Source organism: Mesocricetus auratus, unplaced genomic scaffold, assembly GCF_017639785.1.
Source record: "Mesocricetus auratus isolate SY011 unplaced genomic scaffold, BCM_Maur_2.0 Super-Scaffold_6730, whole genome shotgun sequence".
Lineage (NCBI taxonomy): Eukaryota > Metazoa > Chordata > Mammalia > Rodentia > Cricetidae > Mesocricetus > Mesocricetus auratus.
Window position 1 is genome coordinate 22,632,993 of NW_024429184.1, and position 17,964 is coordinate 22,650,956.

Sequence of the window (17,964 nt, forward strand, 5' to 3'; positions counted from 1 at the left end):
CTCGCACTGCATCAGTTCAAGCATCCTACTGGGAATTAACTCACTGACCATAGAACAAACATGTAATGCAAAGAGATTACTGGTCAGCTCTACCACATTTGATTTATGTAAGCTCTTTCATTTTAGCAACACCTGGAGAACTCAGTTGCCTGTGCTTCAGTGGCCTCAAGAGTCCTCCCTGGCACTGATACAAGAAGTTGCTGGTATTATTCAGGACTAGATTCAGTACAAAGCACATTGTGCCCAGAGTCCTCTGAAATGAATACATGGGTTCACAGAAATGGAAAATAACTGGAAACTGTCTCTTGGCTGGTAAGGAGAGATAACAGTAGTTCACTGTTTCGTTCAGTGTCTTCTCCAAACAGCCCTTGTTGTAAACTGGGAGATGCAAACCTTTTAACAAATGTTAGTGAGTAAGCAGGTGTAGGAGAGTCCAACTATGGAAGAAATATCAATGGTGTTTGTGAATGCTAAACTGCTTTTAACAGCAACCTTCATGGTTTGGGTTCCAAACCATAAGTAGACACATTCTGTATTAAAAAACCATTGTAAGTGTTTTTATATTGATTTATTTTCAAACACTGCCAATATTATCTCAAATTACCACAGAAAATTCAGGAACTTGCTTAATTTCTTTTCATCTTTGATTAGAAATTACCAATCGGATTTATCCAGCTTCTGTTTTAAGAATAGAGAAAATTTAATTTAGCACTGTCCAACAGAATTTCCTCACTTATGTAGTGTCTACTGAGTATCCATAATCAAAGTAACTTAGCTAAACATTAGTGAATAAAGTCATCATCAAATCATGCTTCCGAACTGCTCACACCTGTTGGTCATCCCAGCACCCAAGCTATACGGTTTGTAGATTGGCCTTAGTGTCCACCTGACCAGGCATGAGTCTGGCAATAAGCGCTGACCTGTTTTATTGATCCACTCTCAGGGAGTCAGAATAGTTAAGTATTTAACAGATATGGGTCTAGAGTGAGAGTCCCCAAACCTCTGGCCCTAGATTCACTTTTCTTTGTGGGCAAGATACTGAACATCTTCGCATCCCCGTCCTATATGAGTCTACCACTACCTACCTCACAAGGGTGCTGTGAGGCAACTGTGAACAGCACGCAGGATGCTGTGTACAACTATAAACCTGCTACAAAGGTGCTAAAGGATTTAGACTGGAACAGATCAGTGAGTATCCCCTCCACCACCCCCTGGGAGTGGCTATCCCTCTGGCCTATGTCTGTGGCTTAGTTTATAGTTAACATCACTGACTTCTGCAAAAAAAAAATCATTTAATAATTCCTCATCTCTCCTTGAGAGATACTGGCTTATAAATTGTGTTAATTTTAAACAAGGAAAACAGAAGTGATTCACTCCCAGGTGCTGGGGATGGAAAAGCAGATACTGGGTTCAACATGAAATGGGAGTTTGAATAGGTATCTTCAAGGGGAAGAGTTTTATTGAAGAAAATTTTGCCTTGGGCTTTTTGTTGTTTTCAGTCTGACTCCCCAGCTCTATGTTTTGACACACACCCCCTTTCCCTCTAATGGAAAAGAAGCTAAATTCTCATTTTGTGATGATTCTTTGCAGTCTGTGTGATCAAAGGACAAACTCTTTTCAACAATTGCTATAATTATGTTCTTAGAGGATCACATTTTAATTACCACATTGTCGAGCTAAGCCCTATTGTCTTGGTGTCCTTCAGAATTGTCAGTTGCTTTAAAATATAGGGGTGGGAGGGGGGATCTGATAAGTACATTGTTGTTATTTATTTATTTATTTATTTATATGTTTGAATTGTCTTATCAGAAAACAAAGTTATGAATTTCATCTGTTGAAACAAAAATAAAATACTTTCCTAAAAATGTATTTGGATTTGTTTTTTAATATTTTCGAATATTTCTTTTAGAGTTTCATTAGTATTATTTTATTATTTGCCATTGGTTATAATAACTTCACCTTCCACAACCATTCATGTTACATAGTCCTTTGTTATATAAACTTGGGAAGCAATAGAACATAACTGTTCAAGACTTAGTACTGAGGAAAGGCTTTGTATTCAATGCTAAATATGACATTGTGTTCGACAGACTGGTATAAAGAAATATGCCTTTCAAACTATGTGGTGATTTTGTCTATCCACCCCCACTGTCAATGGAAAATGTCACCAAAAGTGATAGGAAATTACCAAGGAGTGCTATTCCTATTAGTTAGAAAAGAAATTAGTTTAAAAAATGTTACTAAAAAATACTAAGCTTAACTTTTAAAAAAATCTGGGTGTATAGAGATGGCCCACAGTCCAGTGATTATTGTAAATATACCAGGTTCAATCCCCAGTTCCCATCTTAATGTGATCTTTGCAATCTGAGCACTAAAGAGACAGAGACACAAAAGGATCCCTGGGGTCTGCTGGCCAGCAAATCTACCCTCTTTCTAAAACTGAAGCAGAGATGGATTGAGGAAGAGACACCAACATCAGTCTCTTGTTTCCATGTGCATACATGTGCACACACGCACACACAGGAACATAAATACACATAGCTGAAAAGCTCTGTGGCTAGAGTCTGCCATAATAGTTTAATGTAACTTAAAACAACAAATTGCAAAAAAAGAAACTCGAACACCTGTAACATAATTGTAATCATATTCGGTTCTGTCTGCCCTAACAAAATAAGACAAACTGGTGGCTTCCACAACAGTAATTTTTTTTTACATTGTGAGAAACTGGTAAATCCAAGATCAGGTGCCAGTACAGTCAATATCTGGGAAGGACTATCCCCATAGGTTGCACATAGCTGCCTTCTCTATGCTTACATTGTCTTTTATCATCGAATGTACAGATAAGTACACACCTGAACACAGGGGTGGGCAAAGAGACACAGAGGCACAGAAAATATCTGATAGCACCACTGTCAGGTTTGGACCCTTGTTGTACTGATTATCTTTCTTGACCCTATTATAAAATACCCAGCAGACAATGTAAAAGGAGCAAGGATTTATCATGGTTTCAGAAGACTCAGGCCATCATGGTTTGGAAGATGCAATGCAGCTATTCGTATCACAATAAGCCAGGAAACAGAGAACAGATAATGCTAGAATCTTGCTGGCTTTTTCCTTTTTCTGTTCTTATTCCTCCTAAGCCTCCCTTTCATGGCATGATTCCACCAACATTCTGACTCTTACCTCTCAGTTAATCTTCTCTGGAAATGCTTTCAGAGAGTTATCCAGAAGGGTCTTCAATAGCCTAAGTAATTCTTAGTCCACTTGTTGGCAATGAACATTAACTACCACACTATTCATACAACCTCATTTAACCCTAATGAACTTCTTACAACCCTATTTCCAAATATAGTCAAATTGTGGGTGGGGCTGGCATCATATAGATGGGGATAGAAGAATTTCGTCCACAGCAGCTGCTATCATACATTTATAACATTGTAATATTGTCTTTATTTGACATAAGATGAGAAACGGCATAAGTGTTAGGAAGACAAATTAGAAAAGACAATCTATACAAGAAAAGAAAGGGCTTTCAACACTAGTAAATATTCCTCTTTATTTTACTTATTTGCTATTTCCGTGTCTCAGCAATTTTCTCCACTCACTGTATGTCTCTTCACAGCAATAGTACAGTGACTAAGACAGAAGTCCACTCTACTGTTGCTGTGAAGAAACACTATGATTTTCACTACAATAAGGTCCTTAAAGAGCTGCACCTTCTCATTTCTCACAGTACACCCCCTGAGCCATGGTAACATTTCCCTTAAATTCTAACTACTTGAGTGTCTTTTCTTATCACATAGCATTCCTTAACTTCTTTCTGAAAGAAATTCCTCTGCCAGTTCTGCCAGATTTATCAAGCTCCCCTTTGACTATGCCTCCCTCAATTGGCTAAAGAAAGCTTTGTACAAGGGAAAGCATATGCTATCTTCCATATCCTAAATCAAGGTTTGTTCTAAATCCTGATCAACTTGATCATTTCAGTAGGCAGATGGACATATCCATGGGTGCAAGGGACAGGCTATTTGCTTATGTATTTGTGTCTAGAAATGTCAACCAATGCGTTCATGTGTAAACCCTATTTTACTAGCACCACACACACAGAATTTCCTAGTCAGTTGAGATTATTTGTTAGTCGTCAGAGTCCTCATGATTGACATGTCAAGACCTGAACTGTCTGCATCAAAGACACAATGACCTAAAGGAAAGGTCATCCATGGTACATAAAACTCTCCATCAGTACCAGCTGTTTTGCAGACAGTGGGAAAATGGACTAGCCTCAAGGTAATAAGGCAGAGTATGTCAAATGTACTCATACATAGTTAGGTTCCCAGGGAACCTGATCTAGACTTTTTCTCACATGTCACAATAAAGGATTCATAAATTTAGTCAGGCAGAAAACTTTAATTTTTCAAAGATTATATTTGTAAATACTAAGCTAGACTCCTGAGATGAAACAAACTGCCCCATGCTTTGTGAACATTGAAAGAGTTAAAGACACTTGAGTATGGTAATTTTTGTGACTGGAACTTGAATTTCTGAACATCACCATTCTACTCTTACACATTTGACCACTAGCCAGCTCTTCAAACATTCTTTCAAAGGTACATTAGAAAAGACACAATCCTCCAGCAAGAATAAAAATCCATTGTACTTTTTCTAATTGTAGTAGTAATATCTGCTTGCTCAACTTAGAAAATACACAGAGGCCGAGAAAGGATCTTTTTTACTCCTGTCTTTCAAAGGCAATCAGTTATTATTAGAGGACAATGCCTATTGACCCTTTCAAGATAAAGAGGTAGGTTATGCAATGGAGAAGTAGCATGTCTCCCCATCCCTTTACGACTGTTATAAAATTCTGCTCTTTAATCCCCCTTTTCTCTATGATGAAACACTCCTGAGACTTACATGGAATACCAACAAAATAAATTTTGTTCTCTACACAGAAATAGCCTGCCTAGTATCTCAGAAAAGGATCTTATGAAAATCCATAGTGGTCACTGCAAGAGTTGTATCCTGAAATAAACATTCATTGGGAAAAAAAAATGATATTCTTACTCAACCAGTCTACGAGGCTATCTTTGAAATTTATACACCCAAATTTGAGGCAGTAATAGCTACCAGTCTTTACATGTTCAAAGGCAGGTTAGTTAATCCCTCACCAGCCTCAGAACCTCCATTTGTTTTCTTATTGTTATAGTATCTTCACCAGCAACTATACATTTCCAAATCCCCTTGCCTTACCACTTGGCTATTCTACTCCTAACTCTTGTTTCCTAAGTGGGATAAACACTTATAATCATTGCACATAGTAGCTTCTTGATCTTCATACTTCGTCTTCCAGCCCTACTTTTTCTATTAGTTGAGCTTCATTTTTTTGTGCTTTTCCCTGACAACAGTCAAGACACACATTATTTCTCTTAATATTCTTTGCAATAACTCCCTCCAAGTAAACTTACTATTAATATTGTTCTAACACAGGATGCTTTGAAACTACAATTATAATTTAATACTAATTAGCAACCATATGATGGTATAGTATAGTCTTTGGCTGCCTGGTTGGGAAAAAAAGCCTACCAACTGACTGAAATAGTAAAGACACATTCCCCCCACCAAAATTATCATCTTATAATTGATACCACAATAGGTACTCCTTACCACTTTAAAAATTCTTCTACCCTTGGAATAAGCCCCCTTTATTAGATAGCTCAGCAGGTTGGTTATGTACCTCAACTAGTAGAAAACAGTCTGTTTCTCTCCCAGTGTTTCTTTCCTGATGGGAACACTGTTTGACTAGAACTAAAGTAAAAGAAGTGAACTGAATTATAGCTGCCCTTGAGAAAACTGCCTGGGCTGTTGACAGAAAAGCATTTCTGTCTTCTCTTTAGAACTCCAGCTTCTGTTGGAAGGGGCGATTCTTGGAGAAAAGTGGAGAAATGATCACATTAGCCCAATTAGGATACACTGGGTTCTGAGTAACACTGAGAATTTCTGTTACTTGGAAAGGAAAAATAAATGCTATTTGCTCTTATCAGAGGTTAGTATTGCAAATGAAAGAGGGTGACAACTGTAGCCTATGACATGCAGGTCCCAATCTAGCAGGACAGAAAAGTTCATCAACAACACATAGATCTTGTTTGGTACTGAATAATGCAGTTTGAGCACGCTGCTGGAAATCACCTCATTCAGAGAAAGATAAGCAGAAAGGCGCAGAGTAATTTTGACACAGAAAACTTAATGTATTATTGAAGGTTCTAATTAAATGCCCACATATTGTTAAACAGAGCCAAGACTGGCTGTCCTTGCAAGCTCTGGCACTCTTTATAAGGCAGCAAGTCTCATTTATGTTCCCTCTCATCACTGTTAGTTTGCCACGGCCTGCTTCCATTTGTCAGATTTATTAGATACATAGCACCCTTCCCAAATTCCTTAGAGTTTCACACATCCCTATATTGGATATGGGGAAATCTAGACAAGTGGATTTCATTTCAGGTAAGTATAGGAAAAAATGCACAGATGTCTGGCCTCCTTGAAAATCTCTCATTCAAATGCTCTGCACATACTAGATGTTCAGCAAGTACATCACCCAAACAGACGGCGACAATGAATCATAGTCATAATGAGCCCTAGATGCTTCTCTGTATGAAGGAAATCAGTATACTGTGTTGTGAAGCTTGCTGCTGCATATTTTTGATTTCACAAATTATGTATCTATTATAGAACCATTATAAAAATTCATGACAAAACAAAAAACCCTAGAATTTCTAGTGATTTGTACATGAAGAAACAAGTATTGTTAACACTTAGATGCTTAAACTGACTTAAACATGGCCCGTTATTTCTAGACACACACATATTTTACTAAATACACTTTGTTTTATATATCTTTTTCCTTAAGCATTTTATTATCATTTCTGTAAACATCTACACAGAATTCTGCTGCTTATTTTAACTACAAAATAGCTAAGTAAAAATTGATTTTTAGATGCTTAGATTGTTAATATTCTTTACAGTAAATGACTGTATACTAGAAAATTTTGAAGCTAAATCTTGATCTATGCTTAGAATTATTTCCTTAAGAAGTTACTTAAGAATTCCTGTGTCAACATTCGTAAAATACTAAATAGTAATGAATTAACCTAGTAGTATGCAAATTAACCATTATACAATTTAATCAGTAGGTTCTAAAGGTGCTTTTTTCTTCAGTCCTACAGAGCGACTCTTGATTCTAACTTTAAAGAACTCAAATAAAAGAAATATTGTCACTTTGTCTTTTTAGGTGTAGCACTGATAGATCCCACCTGAGCCTGTGACATTGTCTCATAATATTAGCCAACATCTTATAACATCTGATATCAAAGTTCTGCACATCAGAGTCCTGTGTCTAACAGCAATCCCTTTTCTGAAGTCTAATTATGGTAGATAGGAATATTCAGAAATTCTTTCATTCAATTAGTATGAATTGAGTATCTTCAAAGTAACAGTTGTTCTTCTAGACACTGCTATAAAACACTATAATGGATAAAGTTCCTTGTTCTGGGAAGCTTAAGCTTTGATAGGTGGTAGGGAAAATACTCAAATAAATACATACTCTGTCTGGTACTGCTGTCTAGTGTTCCAGATGGGCTAGTCAGAAATGTGACCTCAGAGGACACGAACAACGAGGATGAGCTCAGTGTGTCACTAACATCAAAAGCAGGAGACTATCACAAAGCAGGAAGAGCTAATGTGAGAATCCTGTGGGGGGGGAGGGGTGGACACAATAAGCTTGACATGTTCAAAAACCAGGAAGGACACCAGCAGTGTCTGCCAAGCAAAGTAGGAGCGACATGCAGTATTTATCCCTCCACTCAAGAGGCAAAGTCAGGACAAACTGTAAGTTCAACACCATCCTGGACAAGTCCCAGGATAGCTAGTGCTACATAAAGAAATATTGTCTAGAAAAAGAAAACTAACAGTGAAAATGAAGAAAGGGGAAATTAAGAAGGGTCCAATCAGCTTCTTAGAGAACCTGGAGTTTCCCTCTAACTGATGAGAAGCATTTAAGGGCTTCAAACAGAAATGTGATGTTATCTTGTTACCACCGAGGGGTCTCAAATGAGAGAATAAGAAGACAGGAACCTGTCAAATATGATTAGCAGCAGAGAAAATAATAGAAACAGCAACAGAGTCAAGCAGAAAAGACAGGGTTTTGTTTGGGTGAGGAAACATACAGCACAAGGCACAGAGAGAGAAAGACCCTGAGCACAGGGAGCTAAGAAGCTGAAAACCACTCTCTTCCGGAGAGCTGGGAGCTTTGAAGTTCTTTGAGGAGTTTTCCTCCCCTAAATTAGGGTTGCCCTTTTTGAACAAGGATAGGGAGGCTTAAGTACCTGCAACTCTGGTGTAAACACATCCAACCTTGAGCTTGCCTGACCTGTTTGCATGGCAGGAGAGCCATGCCAGCAGGAGAAAAAGCTTAATTTGCCTTTAAGCATTTGTTGCTCCCTGGTCTGGGGTACAAGGAAGAAACTCTAAGTTTGCAATTTATTATTTCTTGCCTCCATTCTGTCTGCCTGCCTGTCAGGGATTGCCCTAGTCCCTCAGTCTGATGATGGTTCTCCCAGTTCACCTTTACAGAGAATAGACTGAGGTCAAGAGCAGGAGAGAGAGGTAAGTCCCAACTATGTATGTGAGTAGGAAACTATGTGAGCCTTTGGATTCAGTTTGATAGAATGCAAAAATTAGGAAGTGATGCAAACGAGTATTCATGGTTAGATGCACAAACCCATCCCTGTTTCCTATGGTTCAGGGACTATTGGATGTCTAATCATCTCTGTATCATTTCTTTTTTTATTATTTATTTTTCAGTTTAAATTTAGATATGAAACAAGTTGCTTCACAAGTCAGTTCCAGGTCCCTCTCCCTTTCCCTCCCCTCCTCCCGTGCCCTTCCCCCAACCCCCCATTATCCCCTCATTTCCCCAGGGAGGGTGAGGCCCTCCATGGGGGTGTCCATAGTCTGTCATTTCATATAGGGCAGGGCCTAGACCCTTCCCCAAGAGTTCAGGGTGAGAGTGCACCTCACATTGTTGGATGGGAGTTCAAAGTCCGTGTGTATACTCGGGATGGGTACTGATCTGCTGCCCAAGGCTCAATAGATTACCTAGGCCTCCTCACTGACACCCACATTCAGGGGGGTCTTGATCAGTCCCATGCTGGATTCCCAGGCTGATGCCTGGGATTCAAGAGTTAACCTTTGTCAGGTCAGCTGTTTCTGGGGGGTTAAACCAGCCCAGTCTTAATCCCTTTGGTCATCAGTCCTCCCTCTCTGTTACTGGCTTTCTTGAGTTCAGCTCAGTACTTAACCAAGGGAGTCTGCCTCTTCTTCGATCAGCCACTAAATGAAGTTTCTGTTTCCCAGACTCTCTGGCCATGGGATTGTAGGCTGGCAATCCCCAGGTCTATGTCTAAAATCCATATATGAGAGAGTACATGCCATGTTTCTCTTTTTGTGACTGGGTTACCTCACTCAGGATGGTTTCTTCTAGTGTCATCCATTTGCCTGTGAATCTCAGGATTCCATTGTTTTTTTTTCTGTATCATTTCTATCAAAAAGATTGTTTCCACATGGGGGTGTCCAGAGAACAAGTTATAAGAATCACTAATACATACATGAATTTTCCAGCACACACAAACAGTCTGATACTATTAAGCCTGAGTTGTCCCCCAAATTCTGTATCCTCCCCAGGAAGAAATCAAATAACTGAGTAAAGACTAAAGAAAGAAAGACCTGTCCTTGACCTCCCGCAGCACCTAACCTTTTAGCTATGGACTAAAAAGTGAGTTGAAAACAGCAACATTACAAATTTAAGAGAAATGACATTTGTATTTACCATCCAAGGCCTCATAGAGCATATTAGGGAAGAATAAAATTAAGTGTTCCCATTTATAGAAGCCTGTTCCTTGACTATCACCTGATACTTGTGGGGGAATGGGATTAACTTGATTATCTTAAGTCTGGTTGGAGTTTGCAAAGAAATAAGGATGAGAAATAGTTTTATTTTAAAGTCACACAAAAAAGACATTCGGGAAGTGTCTTGGGAAAACAAGTATCAGAGCCTCTGTATGTGAGCCTTTTCATTTTTATGTTCCTTCTTTTAATTCCCTCTGACATGAATTTGTAATGTGGAGAATATATGCTAATTAAGACAGTGTCCACAAGATGTATAATGTATGCCTTTTAATTAGTTCTGCTGCTGTAATTGATTAACACTTTGCCTGTGCGGTACTATTACAAAGAATCAGCAGTGAAACACTGTGTGTATCGAGTCCCTGTAGGAAAAAAAAAAGCCACATCGAACATTGCCATTGTATAATATCTACACTGCTAAAGTAAGCCTCAGTATTCCTATTCAAAATCTTCCGGGAAGAGGCTTATGCAGCCTGGAAAGCAGTAAAGAAATAAAAGACAAAATGAAAGGCCAAGAGGCCCAGAGGAATGAATACAAGAAATGTTATATGGGGAGAAAGATCAAGATTAACATGAAGAATGTGAAAACAGCCATAAATCCATAAGGAATCTGGTGAAGTTGGAGCAGATAAAAGTAAAACCTGAGAAAATAAGAAATGCAAATTGTGTGTGTGTGCCCGTGCGTGCACACACATGAATGCACTCGCACACACCTGCGTAGACACATATGCATGCAGGGATGTACATTTGAGCACATGTAATTGCATGGATTGTAACAATAACAAAAATTAAATATGGAATTCAAGGCTCCAGCTAATAGATGTTGCTTTGTGACTTCACTTCATGCCCAGTCCACACCAGATGCTGTTTTTGCTATAACTGTCTATCATTCTTGCACCCGTGCATTGAGAGGAAGGAGAGCTCACTGCTCTCACTCTAGCCACAGACTACAATACATGGTACTGTTTCAACTCTGTTCTAGAGCTAGGGACACAGTGAGGCTCGCCCACCGGCTTCACATCTCTTAGAGTCCAACGGAGGAAAGAAACAAGCAAACCAGGAGTGAGGGTATTGTGAGCACCAAACGGGAGGATGATCAATGCAGACAGGATGCAAAGCAGGAATGCATTCAAGGAAGGCTTTCTGGAGTACACAGCTTCTGTGTAGAGACAGCCACGTGTAAAAGGAGAACGAGGAAAAGCATGGCCACTCTGAGGGGACATCCTATGCAAAGTGCATGAGGAAAAGAGTTGGGTATTTTGAAGGCGCGTTAATACTCCGGGAGAATGAGGAAGAGAGCTGCCCAGAAAATTCAAAGTAGGCCAAACACTTTCGTGGAAATAGGATTACATGAAATTTAGCAATTTTGCTCACTTGATGACTTCTCACATACCATGAAGAACAATGAAATTCTAAGTAAGGGAGGATGCAGAATTCCTTAGGCATTTCTCCCATATTGTTCTTTCTAAGAAAGGTATCTATTTACAACTTAAATGTTTAAGACAGGCCTGCTACACAGTCTCAGAGAATCATTTCCCCTTATAACTACATTAGAGTCTGGTTTCCTTCAGAAACTACCCCCACTCCAGCTTGAATGTTTGTTTAGGTCTACCAATGCATAAGCACTGTCACTTCCCAACAACCAGATTGTTTTTTTGGGTTGTTTTGAATAAAGTTCTCTTCTCTTTCAGGGCAGCTCTACAACATGCTCCCCACCATCTAGCCCTTTCCCAATTTCTTGAATTCTCAACACAGAACATCCCTTTTCAGGGGCCATCTCTAATTCCATGTCTGCACCTTCTGCAGAAGCCATTCCATTCCTGGCATGGTACCTCTTCAGTTTCGGGCCCTTAAGTATCTCAGCACTCACACTTCCACGTCTACCCTGGTCACAGGAGAAGTACAGTAGCACTCCCTACTCATGCCAGCTTTATCATACTATTATTTAAATAAATGCAGATGGTTTGGAGCCCTTCTCACAAATAACTATTAGCGCTCCGTCCACTAACACACATCGCATACCAGCATCAAATCCCTTTCCTTGTCAGCAAATAATTGATGACGTTTATCTCATCCCATGCTGTCTTGTGACCCACAACTATTTGCCACGGAAACTTACAATACAGATGCCTGAGCTTCTCTGAATGAAATCCATGGGACATCAAAGCCTCGGGGGCATTTGCTTCTCACTAGAATTTTGCATGCTGATCACACTCATTTCTTCAAACATCGTTCACTTAGGTTTCTACGTCAAAGTTTTCTCCTGGCTTCCCCATGCCTCACTATGATCTCCTTCTCCTCTCACACATTTATTCCCTGTGTATTAATTACCTTTCTCAAACCTGTGATAAAGCATCTGACAAAAGAAGTTTAAAAGAGGTGACTGAATTTTGTTCCTGGCTTGAAAGGAGAGAGTCTGTCCCGGCTGAGCAATGAGGTAAATAGTTATATTGTATCTAAGTTTAGTGAGACTGTGTTCATGTCTATAAATTCATGTTTCAGAAAGGGTTACCGCAACCCTGTCTCGTAAAAAAAAGAAAAAGAAAGAGAAAGAAAGAAAAGAAAGGGTTACCGCTTATCTTGCTTTTTCTCTATTTTATTGTATTTGTGACACTGGTCCTTAGGATGGTGCTGCCCATTTTATGGCAGGTCTTTCTTCAACTAAACCTTTCCGAAAACATTTTCATTGAGATTCTAAAAGGTGTTTCCAAGATAATTCTAAATCCAGTCAAACTGACAATGAAGGGCCATCATAAATCTATCTCTTGTCAATTTTATATGAAACCTATCATTTTGAATCATAATATTATCACCCCTTGCCCTTAAAGACTCATTTTCATCCTATAATGCAAAATGCATTTATATCAACTCTCTAAGTCCCTATGTCTTTCACATTCCCATAACTATTCAAAAGTCAAATATCAAACTCTGAAAATATGGTCATGGCCCATATATGTTTAAAAGAGCCACCATAGACCAATGCAGCTCAGGTATGTTTATTTCATGTTTAACCATATGGGATGGACAAACTTCCCTTCAGTGTCAGTTTTATTGCTTGGTTTCTGGTGCATGCTTTCTTCAGTATAAAGAAATAACAATGAAATCTCCAGTCTTCCTTAAAAATATAAAATAAAATTTTGAGGATAATTCTTGGGGGAGGAAAAGGTAAAGTATCTTCTCTCTCTAAGGCAGTCTCTTAACTGTGAGTCCCTATAAAATCAAATAACAAATCACATCCTTCCAATAGATAACAGCACAGAATAAACATCCCCATTTCAAAAGGAATAAATCAACATATAACAAGAGAAGATAAGGTCAAAGCAAGACTGAAACCCAACAGGACAAACACCAAACCCTGCCTCTCCATGTTGGGTATCTGGGTCCACTGGTGAAAACAGTAGAGTTACAACAATTTTGAGTAGTTCCACGCCTCCAGGTCTGCTGCCTGTAAGGCATGAAGCCATCATGAGCCATGTCCAATTCTGTCTATAGCTTTCTTCAGCAGGCATGCCATAGTCTTAACGCAGCTAACATACTTCTGAATTCCCTTGCAATCTAGGCTCCACTTTCGTTGCTTCACACAGTGGTCTCCTGCAGACTCTGCACCAGGAACTGATTCTGCAATGTATTGTGGAGTTCCAGAATCTTCCTGGAACCTTAGTGTAAGCTTTCGTAACCCCATTACTTTACCCTCTTGATCCTCTTTCTCACCTGCAAAACCACATGAAACATGTTTGTTCACTTTGAGGGCAGACTCTCACATTAAACATCAGTAGAATCACTACAAATCTTGTTTCCTTTAAGAATCAATATTTTGGTTGCTGTACCAAGCAAAGAACTTTGACTATCTGAGATGCTAAAGATAGAAAGGAGATGTAGAAAACTAATAATATAGTGTGAAGATATTGATACCAGTTATGGACACATGAAATATGCTAACACATCTGTCTGTACTTTTCTTATTTCTCTTCCTGTTCCATTTTTCTTTCATTATGTTTGGCATAGTGATAGTAGCTACGTTTACCTTTCAGCACCTAAGTTGGAGAAATACTGAGATGTATTCACAACAGAACAAAAAAATTAAGAGGGACTATCCAGAGATACAGTCTATACAGAATGAAAATAACTCTGTGTGTGTGTGTGTGTGAATGTGCGTGTGCAGATATATACATGAACATTTCAAAAGTACAATCTCAGCAGAGGTGATCATCAAGCTTGATTTCTGATATCTCTCCAAGGAATAATAAGACTTTTCATTGCCTCAGTGGGACACAGAAACTTTATGTTCACTGCGCCCTTGTATAAGCAAGGGCAAGAACTCCAACAGCACATAATAATATCCCCTGTCTCTTAAATCACAACTGTCCTTATATGAGTGTCATACACTCTGTTTCATTTCTCATATGCTTTATGGTTTGTGATTAGTTCTGTAAAGGAGCAGAGCCTAGGGAGCCTGTGATAAATTGCAGCCAAACTGCTGCATTAGTAATGACCAGAAGAGGCTTGAGTACACATAGAGATACAGGAAGGACAAACAGGCACTTTCCTGGACACACTGCTGTGCTGGCCCCTTGTGTAGAGACAAGACCACTATCACTTGGGTGAGGATTTTCTGCATGAAGTTTTAGCCTAGGTAGCCATCACCAAATGTAAGTGGTTTGGAAGGATTTATGTTTCTTTCCTGAAGCTGCAAATGAAACATCGCAGTGTTTCCACCTTGCCCAAAGAAGTTTGAAATCAGAAGTAGGACAAAGTGTCTTATGTCAAGTGTTCTGTGCAGATTTTGTTGTAAACCAAAGGGAAGTCAGGAACTTGTGCAGTGATTCAAATAAGAAAATCACTGAGAGCATCTGGGAACAAATCAATGGTGTTCATTTGCTGAGCACTGAAGAATTAATCTAATGAATCTTATCAATAAAAATTGGGAGTCAAATATTGGGGTAGGAATCTGAAAGGTCAGAGATCCAGGAGCAGCTACCAGTTGCTTCCTAACTCTTCTGTTCCTCTGTACAAAAAGGCTGAGATCCTCTCTCTGCCAAACCTTACTACTTCCTGTCTCCTCTCTCTACAGTTCTCCAAAACTCTATGGTCAGCTGGTAGCTAGATTCGCCCTGTGACTCCAAGCAAGCTTCATCTGTCAGAACACAATCAAAATATCACACAACAATCAGAAAAAAACTCTAGGAAATCAGTCTCAGAACATGACAGAACAAAAGAGTTATATACCATAAAATATTAATTTTAGTACTGTAGCAAAAATTTGAAAGTATTTTATGCCCCAAATAAAGGAATATTGCAGTAATTATATCATATGGCCAAACTATAAGATTATGTGATCAATAAAATAATAAGTTATTTCATGATGATATTTTAAAAGATTTAAGAGTACTATACATAGTATAAACTTACAAAGAAATAAAGGCTCAAATAATTCTTGACAATAAAATATTGGAAAGCAAAAATTTTTTGATGAGTGGAATTGATATTAAATTTTTTCTTCCTGGACTGCTAAGATGTTTCAGTGGGTAAAGACACTTGTCATATTATCTTGACCACCTAGTTTGATCCTTCAAACTCAAATCAAAGTTGAAAGAAAACACTGACTATACAAAGCTATCCTCTGACTCTACCTGCACATCACACACACACACATACACACACACACACACACACTAAATTAAGATGTTTTTTAAGATTAAATGCCCATTCATACAACAAAGATGTCTGTTCCACTATGTTCATAGCAGCATTATTCATAATAGCCAGAACTTGGAAGCAATCTAGATGTCCCTCAACCAAAGAGTGGATAGAGAAAATGTGATACATTTACACAATGGAGTACTATTCAACAGAAAAATAAACAATGGAATCCTGAGATTCGCAGGCAAATGGATGACACTAGAAGAAACCATCCTGAGTGAGGTAACCCAGTCACAAAAAGAGAAACATGGCATGTACTCTCTCATATATGGATTTTAGACATAGACCTGGGGATTGCCAGCCTACAATCCCATGGCCAGAGAGTCTGGGAAACAGAAACTTCATTCAGTGACTGATGGAAGAAGAGGCAGACTCCCTCAGTTAAGTACTGAGCTGAACTCAAGAAAGCCAGTAACAGAGAGGGAGGACTGATAACCAAAGGGATTAAGACTGGGCTGGTTTAACCCCCAGAAACAGCTGACCTGACAAAGGTTAACTCTTGAATCCCAGGCATCAGCCTGGGAATCCAGCATGGGACTGATCAAGACCCCCTGAATGTAAGTGTCAGTGAGGAGGCCTAGGTAATCTATTGAGCCTTGGGCAGCAGATCAGTACCCATCCTGAGTATACACACGGACTTTGAACTCCCATCCAACAATGTGAGGTGCACTCTCACCCTGAACTCTTGGGGAAGGGTCTAGGCCCTGCCCTATATGAAATGACAGACTATGGACACCCCCATGGAGGGCCTCACCCTCCCTGGGGAAATGAGGGGATAATGGGGGGGCTGGAGGGAGGGCACGGGAGGAGCGGAGGAAAAGGGAGAGGGACCTGGAACTGACTTGTGAAGCAACCTTGTTTCATATCTAAATTTAAACTGAAAAATAAAAAAAAATTAAAAAAAGATTAAATGCATTTATTTTTATGGACTAAGAAAGTACTTGGCATGCAAGTCCAGTGTCCTGAGTTCTCTACCTGGGACCCATGGGAAGATGAAAGAGAGAAATTCTATTAAACTAATTGCTCTCTGCATGCACACTGTGGCATGAATTCTCACCCACACACATCATACACACATACACATACACAGTAGTAGGAATACAGAAATTTTAAATTCTTTGTATTTTAAAAATATTAATTAAATATCACTTCTTCATATGTTCAGTTAAAAAGTATACAGTGTATCATCTATTTATGACAGGGAAAATAAACCCATTAAAGCCCAACAATATGGCTGCCTAAACAAAACCTGAACAATGACAGCACCAGTTGACATGCCAATGTAGATGGAGGAAATATCATGGGTCCCACTTCTAGATGACAAGCTACAGGCAATAACTACTACTTCAAGAGGGAGAGTCACTCTTCACCAGGCATGAGTACCTTCATTGGTGAGCTAACACCAAATCATGCTGAGCTAACCCCAAATCGTGCTGAGTTCTAAGCGAATATACATCTGAACAACACTAAGTGGACTCAGCAGATTGTGACTCCGCCAAAAATAAGGCTCTGGGGATGAGCATAGAAGGAGTTGGAAGCAGGAGATGGAGGGAAGAAAACGATGTGACTAGAACATACACACATAAAAATTTTCAAAAAAAATTATACACTACCCAATAATCACAAAGTATTACCTCAGAGGAGCAGAGCACTGCAATTTGTTAAGGGGTTGTAAAAAATGGAAGTCTTTTGGCATTTTAGTCTATAAAAAAAATACAAAACATTAGAAACATTAATGACTGAAGCCAAACTGTTTATTATGAAGTTCTGAGCTCATCATAGAACAAAGACAATCAGTCAACTATTAGGAATGGCTTGAGGGAAGAGTTAGGGAAAATCAGAAAGGAGATGGGCAGGAGTGGCAGAGGGGATAGATAGAAATGAACGGAGAATGCAGAGTAGATGTGATAACACAGAATTATGGCCTCACTGCCTCATCTTCATTTGCCCTGACAAGACACAGGCATGAGTACTGGGAGGAGCAATCATAACAGAAGATGAGATGTTAGGTCCTACTTTTAGTTGCAATTCAGACATACAAATAACTCAGTGAACCAGGGCTTCTGGTAAGTACTAATTTGTTCTCTGCTTCCCAACCACATCTGTTGTGTTCTCACTCTACAGACTTTCATGTCACTGACATCCAGGCAGACATTCAATTGATGTTCACAAAGATGGCCCCTCTCCCAAAAACTTTCTAAGGGGCTATAGCAGAGAGTGGATGTAGCTGTTGTGTCTGGCATGTTTGCAAGTACTTATATCTTCTCTAATGTCCAAGAATGCTTCCATAGGCTAGTGGAGCCCATACAAAAA